This window comes from Amblyomma mixtum, chromosome 6, assembly GCF_055824585.1.
Source record: "Amblyomma mixtum isolate Tamu chromosome 6, ASM5582458v1, whole genome shotgun sequence".
In the NCBI taxonomy this organism is placed as follows: Eukaryota; Metazoa; Arthropoda; class Arachnida; order Ixodida; family Ixodidae; genus Amblyomma; species Amblyomma mixtum.
Genome location: NC_143017.1, coordinates 103,946,130 through 103,958,552, shown reverse-complemented (window position 1 = coordinate 103,958,552; position 12,423 = coordinate 103,946,130). Strand labels below are relative to the sequence as shown.

At 47.8% G+C, this 12,423-nt stretch overlaps 1 protein-coding gene across 4 annotated transcripts in view; it reads left to right on the top strand.

The window, feature by feature from the left end:
- Positions 1–12,423, top strand: part of LOC149339884 (protein turtle homolog B-like) — an 843,694-nt gene that overhangs the window by 298,127 nt on the left and 533,144 nt on the right. Inside the window, exon 1 of one of the 4 annotated variants that reach the window (XM_089548572.1) lies at positions 123–143. The exons of the other annotated variants lie outside the window; for them this stretch is intronic. The gene's annotated coding sequence lies outside the window, so the exon portion shown is untranslated. Of the gene's footprint in view, positions 1–122; positions 144–12,423 lie in introns of those variants that run through there. 4 annotated transcript variants of the gene reach the window in all.

Here is a 12,423-nt window from a genome sequence, read left to right as displayed (position 1 = left end):
ACGTGTTCGCACGGTTTTTAAGACCGATGAGTGGCTGCAGTTGCGCACGGCCGAAGTTCAGAGTGTGGCGAAACGCCTGTGCGTGTGCAGCAGCTTCCATCGCTTCCTGGGGCCTTCCTTACCCGACGAACGCTCGAGTTTCGGTGAGTGGTGCATTGGGTATAAAGCCGGCTTTTGAGTGTAAAGAAAAAAAAAAGCCATCTCCGTCTCCTCGTTACTGAACCCTCTATGGCAGAAATGTGAAAAAAATAAAATAAAATAACGACGTTGATTTACGGAGTACCTTATTACTCTGGATTCAAAACACATCGAATCAGGCAAAATTTTTAACCTCTAATAATAAAAACTGGCAAGGCTATAACGCAGTTTAACCGAGTAAACGTGCGGAAGAATGTGTTTAGCCTAATTGGCTGATGGCTTTTGCTTTGCTGGGTCGGCGGCGCGTCTGGCGACGTCTTTTTTTATTTATTTAAAACATACTGCAGTCATTGAAGGCCAAGCAGGAGGGCAATACAGGTCATAAGTAAACGCAATTCAGCGCCACCATTAGCAAGCAATCACAAAAAAGCAACACAAGCAATCATAAGCAATCAAAGGGTATAAAACGCGCAGCATGCAGTGCAAACCCCCCCAAAAAAGAAGGAAAAAGAAATGAAGCAGCAAAAGCGAAGAGTAGCATCAACCCAGAGCTTTTCGTACACGTTCTTCGAAAACTTTTACATCATGCGCGGAAAAAACTTCTATTGGGAGTGCATTCCATTGGGAGACAGTGCGTGGAAAAAATGAGTTCTTAAACCTGTTAGTACGCGCAAAGATTGGTTCCAGGTTGTAAAGATGCGAGTGCCGAGTTTGACGACCCTCACGTGGATGAATGAACAATCGGCGACAGTAGTCTTAGTTGATGAAGAAGACGACGTGCAATGCACAGCGCGAGGGAGTGTTCCAGTTTAACACGAGGCGTCTTCTGCTGCAGCGATAACCTAGCCCTCTCGCGGAGGGGCCTGCAAAGTTGACCTATGTGCGCCGCCGTGGGTTCGACTCACAGTCGTGGATATTTATTTGATTTTAGCTTAACATGGCATCGTTGTCGCTAGGCAACGGCACAAGAAAGATTGAGCCAAGATTGATTTGTGGTAGGTATTGGTGAGCGTCTCAGTGCTTTCGCGCTGAAAAAGCTGAGCATAGCTGCGCAGGCACGTGTAATGAATTAACAACATACTTCAAATTCATTTCATCCGCCGCCGCGGTGGCTCAGTGCTTATGGTGCTCGGCTGCTGACCCGAAAGACGCGGGGTCGATTCCGGCCGCGGCGGCTAGAATTTCTTTGGAGGAGAAATTCTAGAGGCTCGTGTACTGTGCGATGTCAGTGCACGTTAAAGAACCTCAGGTGGTCGAAATTTCCGGAGCCCTCCACTACGGCGTCTCTCATAGCCTTAGTCGCTTTGGGACGTTAAACCCCATAAACCAAACGAAACCAAATTCATTTCATCCCGTTCTGACGTAGCACTCGTGCACTGAAAATTGACGTTTGTTAGCTGGAGGTTTAGCTGTTGCAGTACGTGATCTTACAGCGTGCCTTCTGTATCAATGAAAGCTGTCGCTTCGACTTTGTTTTGTGAAATATATTGGGGCTTGCGGTTTATGAAATGCTGCACGTGTGACTCTGCATTTTCGGGTAAAACGTGAATTTGCAGACTTAGCGAACATTGGGCGAAACTCCATTCATGGCAGAAACAGCGCCTTCCAGAGACTATATGTCCCTCGGACATAAAGGTGATGGCATCACTTTTTATTTTAGTGAATATCTTGAAACAATTTGTCAGTGCTCTGCTCGAATCAATATTAGTGATTTTTTATGTTTCTTGCGCCCGTCATGCGGCTCCAATTTAGGATAACTTAGAAAAGCGCTGGTTGAAAACCCCTGAACACAAGTATTGATGTGATGTTTAAGTGTCACCTTTTTTGTCGAGCACGTGACGCTCCAGTGCTTTTGTGTGTTTCAAACGATAGCTGTTATGTTTAAGTACTCATTTATCAGATTACGCGCCAAGACGGGCACTGCTGTGGCACTGACAAGCGAACGCTGCTAATGGGACAATGATATAGTTGCAATAAATAACAAAAGTGGTGTCACATTTTCCAAACAGTCTTCCGTGGCTGTTGTTGCAAGCAGCCATTCGTAGACTGTTGATTAAACGACGTAGAAATAGGTTTAACGCCTCGCAGAAACACGATTGTTGATATACTTTTTGTGCTGTGCTGTAAAATCATAATAAACGCGGTAAGCCAAACTGTGGAATTTTTTTAACTCGTTTCTTACTGCGCCTATTCAAATCATTCAGTTCGAACGATGGTGACACGCAAAGGAGCAGTTTGTGCGATCAGTGAGATTCTGGATAAGTAGCCCTATCCAGTACGTTGCAGAACGACATTACTTTCGTATGATGGTGTATTTTTAAATTTCTCTTGAATCCTGTTGACGCGCAGCGATCACGGCGAGCGTGGCGTTCAAGATGCCGTCGCCGTTTCGCCCGGACCCTGCTCAGCGACGGCGGTGTTCTCGCGACTTCGCAACGTCCACACTTGACTTTCTAAATGCAAGCGATGGCTTTGTATATAAAGATGACGTCCATTCGTTCATTTTGGTTTGAACAGAGGTGACTGCTCAGCCCAGCCCTGGCTGTCGACAGGTGCTCGTCGGTGACTTTCGCTCTGGCAATTGCCGAGAACAATCGCTGCTTTCGAAGCCATTCTGGAGCTATCAGGCGTGTTCTGAACGATTTCTTGCCCCCAGCAGTGCAGCAGATCAAGTTTCCTCCGAGATGGCACGGCATCGACATTGCCACTGCACTGCACAGCAGCCAATGCGCTTCGCGAAGCACGTGATTATTTTTTCCTGAAGTATTACAGCTTTGTAACTTTAATGTTCGTTTCTGACATAGTCTCACATAAAAGTATATCTTAGATTTTATATTCGCCTATTGCCTCAGTAAATATGTTTTAATGTTTGTGCATTTTTTGCGTCTGCCACACTTTTTCAGATTTTTTCGCATCGCAAGCAATATATATCAGTTTTTTATTTGTGTCAGTAAATTTAGGTATATTAGCTGCAGTGTAATGTGCTACAATAAAACAACATTTTGCAATTTATGGGTGAATAAAACTTTTGCGCACACGATGCTGCAGTTGCAGTTCTATAGCAAAAACTTTCTTCTACAGTGGGCTCTTTGATATATTTATTGAAAAGCGCGTGTTGCGTTGTTTCTACTTTGCGTCCGTGTTCTTTTGCCCTTCATATTCTGCAAGCTATGCACCAATGTGCACGGTAGCGTGTTTGACCGCAGCATCTTAAAAACGCGTGCTTTCCTGCGCTAAAGAAATGGTTAATAACGAGCATTGTACTCGACACAGAAATGAAAAATAGCGCACAATTTAACCTCCATATCTCGAAAACAATGGGCTCCAACAGGATCCGACGGGATAAGCAATGGCGGACTGGACGAATCTGAAAACGAAAAAATGAAGCGAGAAAAGAACACGTCCTACTGTCTTTACTTCAGATTTAATCATGCTCTGAAGGATATCACCGTGCGAGACTTGCAGGCAGCTCGCACTCCCTATACTTATTTTTCTTCAGGGATGAAACATTTCTTTTCACGATTTCGATGCACGACAGGCGAAATACAAGCGCATGAACGAAAGAGAGGAATATTTCAGGTGCACTAAGTGCACTTTTGTAGTGAAGTAACTTTTCGAAAGTGCATATATTCGAAGCAGCGAAGGGGCTAAATTAAACGAGTACTTATTTACACCGTTTTGTTCCCGTGTGGATCGTGACTGGAAAGGGAGGCTAGAGACCCGGTAAGCGCAAAAGAAATACACTGACACGCGAAAGCGCGCTCACCCGTAAGACTCGAGCACCGATTCCGGCATGAAGAAAGCAGCAGCATCAGTTCATTCACGCCGGCAACCTACACTCTCGGACGCTGTGCACTTAACCGAAGCTGCTCCGAAAGCTGCTCCGCCTTTTGACGTATAAATATCCCGTATAGTTGCGCCAGCTGAGAGGGTAGACTTGATAGCTGTGCTCGGATACTCCCCGCGACGTTGACCCTCTCTGCACAGCGTCCCCCAGCCTCCTGCGAGCGCCAGGAAGCGGCCGGCAGAGGCAGCGCCGCTGTCTCCTGCTCGCGATAATCTTGAACCTTTGGTCGCCATTCATTTCCCTTCCGCGGCCTCGCATGGCTGGTCACCACACCCGCTCCTTATTCTTCCTTTGGGCGCGCTTCTTGTGAAACTAAGCCGGAGAGATGAAAGCGCGAACGGCGGGCCAGGCGAGGATAAAAAGATGAGGTTGGGTCGGGTGAAAGGAGTTCCAGAGGGTGAGGGTGCTCAGAGGAGGGGGGTACACGGCGGCGGGAAGGGGTGGAGATGACCGAATATTGGCTTTCCGCAGTGATACCCACCACTGGGGGCCGGGGCGCCATTTATTACGGTCGACGTAATTTCCGGCGATAATAATTTCGGGGTACCCTCTCCCCACCGTTCCGCTCTTCCCGCTTATCATCGCGCCTGGCCTAGTCCCGGGGGAGTGATTCAGCCTGAGTGGCGCGCGCGCTCTGAATGTGGCGTTGCCGACGCCGTGGCGGCTGCTGCTGCTGATGCTCCAGTTTCCCGGGTCGCAGTCCGGGTAAAAGGATGGAGGCGGAAAAGGAGGACAACCAGCCAGAGCAGGCAGAATAGAGAGGGTTAGAAGGGAAAGGAGAGACGCAAAAGGGAAAGCAGCGTGGAACACAGAGTCACGGTGACAACGGGGATGCCACTGTGCTTAGTTAAGTCTTTCACCCGCTTCCCCCTGCCTTTCCCTTTTGTTATTCTCTGTCCCTCTGCGGCTTTCATCCTCAGTCAACGGGTCGCCCTTTCCCTCTCTCTCTCGTTCTCTCTCCCTCTTTTCTCGAACACAACAGAGGTGCCATCTTCTTTTTCCCACTCTCTTCGAAGTACGCCACCTCTCGCTAAAACCATGCATCCCTCTGAAAGTTAGCAACTGGGCGTCCATTTTGACAGAGTATTTGAGCGTACAGACAGCGGATTCTGGTAGGCCCGTACAGTAACGCAAGCCAACTACGATAGCGCGACGACACAATGAACCGCAGTCGCGAGCCATTCTCCCTCAGGCAGAAACTTGCGAACTAGAGCTCCTAGAAGATGACTCCGGATCGAGCTTTCAGGGGCTGCACGGTTCTGCAGTGATGCATAGAGTAGTTGGACGCTCCAAGAGGCGTCACTGGCCCGGAAGCGCGCATCTTCACGGCGACCTCCCTTGTGACATCGTAGCCCGGGGAAGACCCGAGGGGTCGCGTGTCACGCGCTAATATGTAAAACCATTTCGCTGTCCGGCTTAAGGACGAGCGCGAACGCGCCTTGGTCCGACTGGCGCTTCCCCCTAGAGAAACGGGTCTCGGAAGAGGGACGTGTCTGAGAGCGGGGGACCTCTGCACCCGTGCCGCAGTTGTTCTGACCCCAAATGCTAATTGGCCCCGGCCGGTTCGCGCCCGAAGCGAGACGAAGTTGTCGCTTTCATCTTCCGAAGTGAAGACAAATGGGAAGGGATCGAGTTGTGCTGGCCTCTGAGCGCTGACGCTGCGCGCTTTCCTCGGGGGCAATATGAACTTTGTGTCTTTACTGTTCATTTTTCTCTTCTCCAATTCGGTGCTGAATTCATTATCTCCCCTGATCAAGCTGTCTAACGCTCCGAAATTCTTACGGTTGAGCTTTTATTCTCAAAACTGTTTTGAAACCATTTGTGATTTTTCCATGAGTACGAGCATTTCTTTTGTGCCCTTCCCTTTTTTGAATTTCAAGGAGAAACATATGCGTAATAACTGGACTCAGATTCCGGACTCTTCATGCCGTTACGGTCTTGTACCCCTCATAAAGTGAAGCAAACTAAACATAGTGCATCCTATGACTGCATTCTGCTCTCCAGATTATTCTCATAAAAGGCAACAAATAAAATAAACTGCATTAAAATTCTGTGATGACGTCAAATTCACATGTTGCCTTCTGCACAACACATCAGTCTACGCGCTAGGCTTTGTGCTCCCTGTCTATGCGCCAAGTATACATATTTACTACGCAAAGTGCATGTTGACTAACCTACAAGCTACGTGCAGTGTGTCGGCCTTCAGTGCTAACTATTTAGCAGAAGGAAAAAAAATCAGATACTGAAGGTGAGGTTCTGTCTTTGTGAAGCCCTTTCGAAAAACATCGTTTATGTTGACCATTGCGGCGCCGATTTTACGGCAACGTAAAAGGTGGAAAAGTATTAAAATATGGAGATGGGTGGTTTCTTCTTGCTGACATTTAGAGCTTCAGTGGTTCTATAAGCTTCTATCTACGCGGCTAAAAAACAAAGCATGTTTCTGGAACGTTTTTGATAAAGGTTGTGCAAAATATTCGATAGCCTGAGCATCTATTCGTCGTAAATATGTGCTTAATATTGCTTAAACTCCTTCTAGGACTTGCACGGAAGATTTTCTTGGGCCCAATTTTGCGTCGTACAGATCTCACCAGGTCAGCTCTCAAGATTTATACTCAACTGGATTAGAGTTGAGAATATCCATTTCCTTAGTATGCACACACACTGCGTACGTGGCTGCGTGGGTAACAGGATGAGTAATAAATGTCATCCAGCAGAGTTTGGAAGGAGATGAAGATGGCTTGGTTTGGTTTTATGGGGTTTAACGTCGCAAAGTGTCTCAGGCTGTAAGGGACGCTATGGTGCAGGAGTCCGGATGATTTAGGCCAGCTGGAGTTCTTTGACGTGCACTGACATCGCACAGTACGTGCGCCTCTAGGCCGGATCCTTCATCAAAATGCGACCTCCGTGGCCCTGATCGAATCCGCGTCTTTCGGGTTAGTAGCTGAGCACTTATGAGCACTCAGCAACCGCAACGGTGGACGCAGGTCAAAATTAGGAAAACGAAAAGAAGCAGAAAAAATTGATACGGGCCTAACGTAGTTAAATCGAGTAGACCTGCGAAAGCAGGTGTTCATTCTTCAATTGGAGGGGGCACTTAAACTCCGCCTTAGGGGTGTGGCACGATATCTTTAGTGGGTTAATACCCATGCATGCTGAGTTGCTAATTCCTACTTAAGATTCATAGATGGTGGCGAGTCCTCATATAGCAATACCAGCGCAATAGAGCAGCGGTTAAGCGATGCGCCACTGCACTCGCAGGTGGCTGTTTCTATTCCAGCCACCCGTTGGGATTTCGTGACCCATGTTGCACTTCCCGAGCAACCTCTCGCGCAGACTGCACGACGCTCGTTCGAACTTACCCGAGCTTACCAGAGTTACTACCCGAGCTTACCCGAGTAACTCGTGTAAGCTCGGGTAGTAACTCGGGTTGCTAGGCAACGGCACAAGATCGTACGTGCCGTTTTTGCCAATACTCTTCTGGTTAAGCTTTTGATTTAGCTCGTGCCGGCTCCCTGGCCGGCACGACACCTTCATGAGCTGTGAAACCCAGAGCCTGTGCGAGGGTGGTGCCCTCTGGGTGTGTAGGCGAAAGGCGGCAGCGGCGCGGCGCCATGTGTTGGAGCGCAGCTGAAGCGGTTGCTAGGCAACGGCGGCTCAAGGTCGTTTGATAGCCGCACCGCCACGAGCACACGCGACGAGCCGAGCTGGGCTCCATTAGTGTTGCTTTCGCAACAAAGACTTTACAGACGATTACGATAGTCGGTAACGCGACATTTTAGCGCAGCTTCTCATACGCCACATGCCACCACTCGCAGGTGGCATGTTAGGCTGCTAATCGCCCTCCAAAATCTTCCCGTGGTAGCCATCTTCCGGTTTTTGATTCATCCGCTCTCGCCGTGGCCGGTGGCGTTCATCTCTGCTACTAGCTGCCAACGCGCCACATGTCACACGCTTACACCACGTTGTCGCACGATGTTACTGCGACTACGCCGCCGACGACGACGACTTCGGCGCGGAACGCAGGAACGGACTCCTAAGACTTGCGCTCCAAAAATTTAAGTGCAATAAACAGTATAATGATGCTTACCTCTGAAGAAGGAACCGAGCCTGCTCCGATACGTTGGGTTTCAAATTAAAGCTTTTGGCTGGGGATGTGTTAGAGTTAATTATAAGAAAATACGATGGCATGCTTATTTCATTAGCCAATCTATTCCAGTTCTGATTCAATCCGAATTATGAGTGCATGGTCTTTGACTCCCCAGTCTCTCTCAATTATGATTCTATACCAGTTCCAACTACCAGCTACGCAAAATGTGCCACATTCATAGATCGCGGTGACCCCTCATACCAAAGCCGGCGTACTGACGCAGCTGTTAAGCGATGCACCACTGCACTGGCAAATGGTTGTTGCAAACACAGTCACCGCTGAATCTTCTGAGACGCAGGCTGCTCTTCCCAAGAAATGCGAGAAGAAACAGCTCCCGCGAGCTTTATTTTTGCACAGTAGTTCTTCAGAAAGCTGTATGTTTCGCATAGGCCTGCTGTCGTCTGAGCAATTTTATTTTTAGTCACTTTCATTTTAGCTGAGCCATTCTTCGTTGGGCGTCCCCCCCCCCCCCCCCCTCTCCACTACAACTAGAGAGGAGAAGAGGCAGAGGGGCAGGAGAACAGGGTAGCGGTTGATAGGTAGAGAGGTACAAATCCCCCTAAACAACACCTGGCAGGTGGACGCTTCCCACAGACGACGCCGACGCCACCGACACGGCCGGACGGCCTTATAGCCTCATAATGCTATCGGAATAAAAGATTAAGGCTTATGGGGCCTATCGTCCCAAAGCGACTCAGGCTATGACGGACGCCGTAGAGGAAGGCTCCGGATAATTTCGCCCGCGTGAGGTACTTTGATGTGCACTGATATCGCACAGTGCTCAGGCCTCTAGATTTTCGCCTCTATCTGAATACGACCGCGCTAGCCAAGATCGAACGTCTTTGAGGTCAGCAACCGAGCACCATAACCACTGTGCCACCTTGCGGGCTTTACAAGAAAGATAAGAAACATCGGCTCTTGTGGGAAATCAGGGAAAAGCATATCCACAGGAGTTGCAATTAGTTGCACTAGCGTCTCCCATCTACATCCTAGATGATTTTGGAACGTTAAAGTAACCCGTGTTGAGGCTGCCTTTCAGTGGTACGGTGAGGGGTTGAGGAAAAACAGAGACGGGCAAGTGCTCTCATTTTTTCTGCCTCTTCCTCACCATCACTATTCAGTCTTTGGCTGTCCCGCACACGCATTCTTATTTTGTAAAATTTTATGGTCCTTCTTAGCCCTCACCCTCACCGCGTAAAAAATCACCGCAGTCCAACTTCCTAACCTTCACTTTCAAAAATTTTAATATCTCAGTTATTTTTCCTTATCGCTGTCGGTTGCGGGTATTACAGAAAACTAAGAGAGATCGTCAAGGCGCTATAGGGCGACATAATTTAGATCTGATTTTGCGATAATCTTATGATTATATCGAAGCTCATATATACATGCAAAGGGTCTCAGCCAATTTGTGAGACAGCAATGAGATAGTTATGGGCTGTGCTTCATAGTATTACTCCTTGTTTACTTCTGCCATGTATTGCGTGCCTACAATTATCCTGCAGTTATCGTTTTTGTTGTTATTTGCGGGCAACGAGAAATCGAGTCATTTTATCGTTAGTCGGGTACACAGAAGCGAATAATATACGTCGAGATAATTTAGAACTACGCAGTAGCATTTACCGTGACATTTACTATAAATGCTAAGAACGGAGTATACTCAGAACAAGGAGAACATCATTTAAACATTAATAAGAAACATTAATCAGAGGACTTAAGAACAATGCCGAACAGAGACGTTCTATGCGCAGGGATCTTTACTTACATAGGCTCGTAAAAAAAACACCAACCACGGCGTAATAGCCGATTTCAAGGCTTGCAGAGACGCGACAAACCTGCTTATCATTATTTCGTCGAGAAGAGCCTCATGCGATAGAATTTCTGGCACTTTGCTAGCGCATAAGCCGAGCATCCCACTCACCGCATAACTCGGATTTCGAGCCCCGGCTATGTTGCTTATGCTCCAGATATTTTTTAGTTGTTTTCATCGTATTTCTGGCCTGTGCTTACACGAAATGGCACTAATGCTCCTACTCTGGGAAGCGACGGCATGCACTCTGTAATGCAGCCCAGAGTTAGTCTAGAATATGTTACTGACGCTATCTGACACCTACCATCTAAAATATTCTGTGGCGCTGATGGCATCTCTCCTTCCGTCGTTAAAAGTTGCTTCGACTTCCAGGCGCCACTTCTCCTAAAAATACTTAGCTTGTCTCTAAGCATGTCAACTTTTCCGCCGCTTGAAAGGAAGCTTTGGTAGTACCAGTTTTCAAGGCCGGAGCGTGCACTGCTCCAAGCAACTACAGGACTATCTCCTTTTTGTCGTCCCTTGCTTAGGTGTTTAAGATCGTCCTTCACTCACAACTGTAATTTATTTTCAAAAGCGTCCTGATTATCTTTCAGGCGAAACGTGCTATGCATACTGGTACTTGACGCCTTTTGACTGTTGTTATAGCTTCCGAAGCTACGGCACATACCAACGGTGGGGGATTCGCCAGGGTTTGGCGCAGATCCAAACAGGAGAAAAATGTTAACTGTTGCTATCATTCGTTGGGACTGTCATCGTCTTCATCGTGTTAATTGCTTTTTATTAGTCTTTATTTATTATTCTCATTGTTCTTTTCTTTTTCAGTGCTCTCAGAGCACCACTGTAAAATAAGGTCATTAAACGCCATAGGCGCCTGCAGAATGTCAAAAAGAATGTCAGAAACGGCCAACGAAATCCATAGCAAGGAAGCTTGTTACGTAATATGTCGTGATTCATGGTATCAACAACTTTCTGTTTTACATCCACAAGTAGGCTATATATGATCTCGTTATGGACTGACATCAAAAACTTTCTTTTCTACATCCAAAAATAAGCTATATATCATCTCGTTATGGACTGAGCTTCTGTGAACACTATCTGATAATTTTTCCTGTAAGGCCTGCGTACCTGATCCTGTGATAAAACCTAATTACTGATTGCTTATCATCCCAAATTTCACTACGAAAGCATTCATGACACGCATTTTTCTAAGATCTCTGAGGTGCACTAAACGATAGAAATCAGACAATAGTTGCAGTCTCACGCTTGCTTCTCCCTTTATAAGGCGGGACGACCTGCCTGTCCAGAAGTTCCCCAACTCGTTCCAGGATTTTAGGAAGGTTTTCTAGCTGAGGCATTCTCTTGACCTCTAGGTAGTGCCTCCGTGAATATTGCTCTGCGGGTCTTGTTCTTTGCTCAAGCTGGCCATCTTTTCTGAAGATCTGGCTGCGCACCTGCTACTGCGCGTGCGCAGCTGGCATCCAGTAATTCGCTATACGTCTTCTCTAGTACGTTTCCAGTCTGCTAAAACACTTTCATGTCTCGTTCGTGCTTTAAGTTTCGTGCTACCGTCTGTGCGGACATTATTCTACATTGCTATCTCACCGCACTGGAACGTTTTGAACGCCCTCAAAAAAGTTTGAACTTTACTTGAAGAGTCAGTCTTCCGGAATGCATCAGACTGCGGAATGCATCAGAGGTTGACCACGAGACACTGAACGAGAGGAAGGTCAATCGTCCTTTCTTTATGGCTTGGTTCTCGCCCACGGAAGCGCCTCCTTCGAGAGCGAGGCCCTTTCTGGGAGCGCGCTGTGGTTCCAGGGAGTCGGTGATCTGTCCTAGAAAGCGCACTGTAAGTGCTGTGCTCACCCACTGACTGTACTAGTACAGTCGCGAGCAAAAATATTAGCACAGATCACGATCAGAATTGGGATATCTCACCAAGCGGCGCTGCGGTACGCAGACCTGCCTAATGGGCCGTTTCCATGTTTCCAGCCTAGGGGGGACGGCAGGAAGTAAGCTTTATCAAGCGTGCACCGCCCGAGCGTTGAAGTGCCGACCCTACGTGAGTGTGCATGCGGCATTTATTTTAGCTCGGTTATCATGAGCAAAGATGGCTTCATTTTATTACTGTTTTTTTTATGTCCGCGATGGTTTGTCGAAAGGAACTCGCGGGAACAATAGATGATAGCGCTGCTTTTAGCCAGTAATTTTGCTGGTCCGTGGCAGTCCGCTGAACCCCCTTAATACTGTGGAAAGGGAACGGCCCGGCACTCTCGTTATCAGCCTCTTCGCCACCCGCAGCGCCACGCGTTGTCATTCCGGCGCTCTGGTGTTCCGTCATGGGTGCTAATCTTTTTTACTCGCGACTGTACACTATAGGCTGTGCAAAGTCTAAGGCTTACACTCTTACCCACAACCCCTTCCTGTCACCCTCCCTCACCTCACCGCATCTTCCCTCCCTCACTCTCTGAATTCTCCCTCACC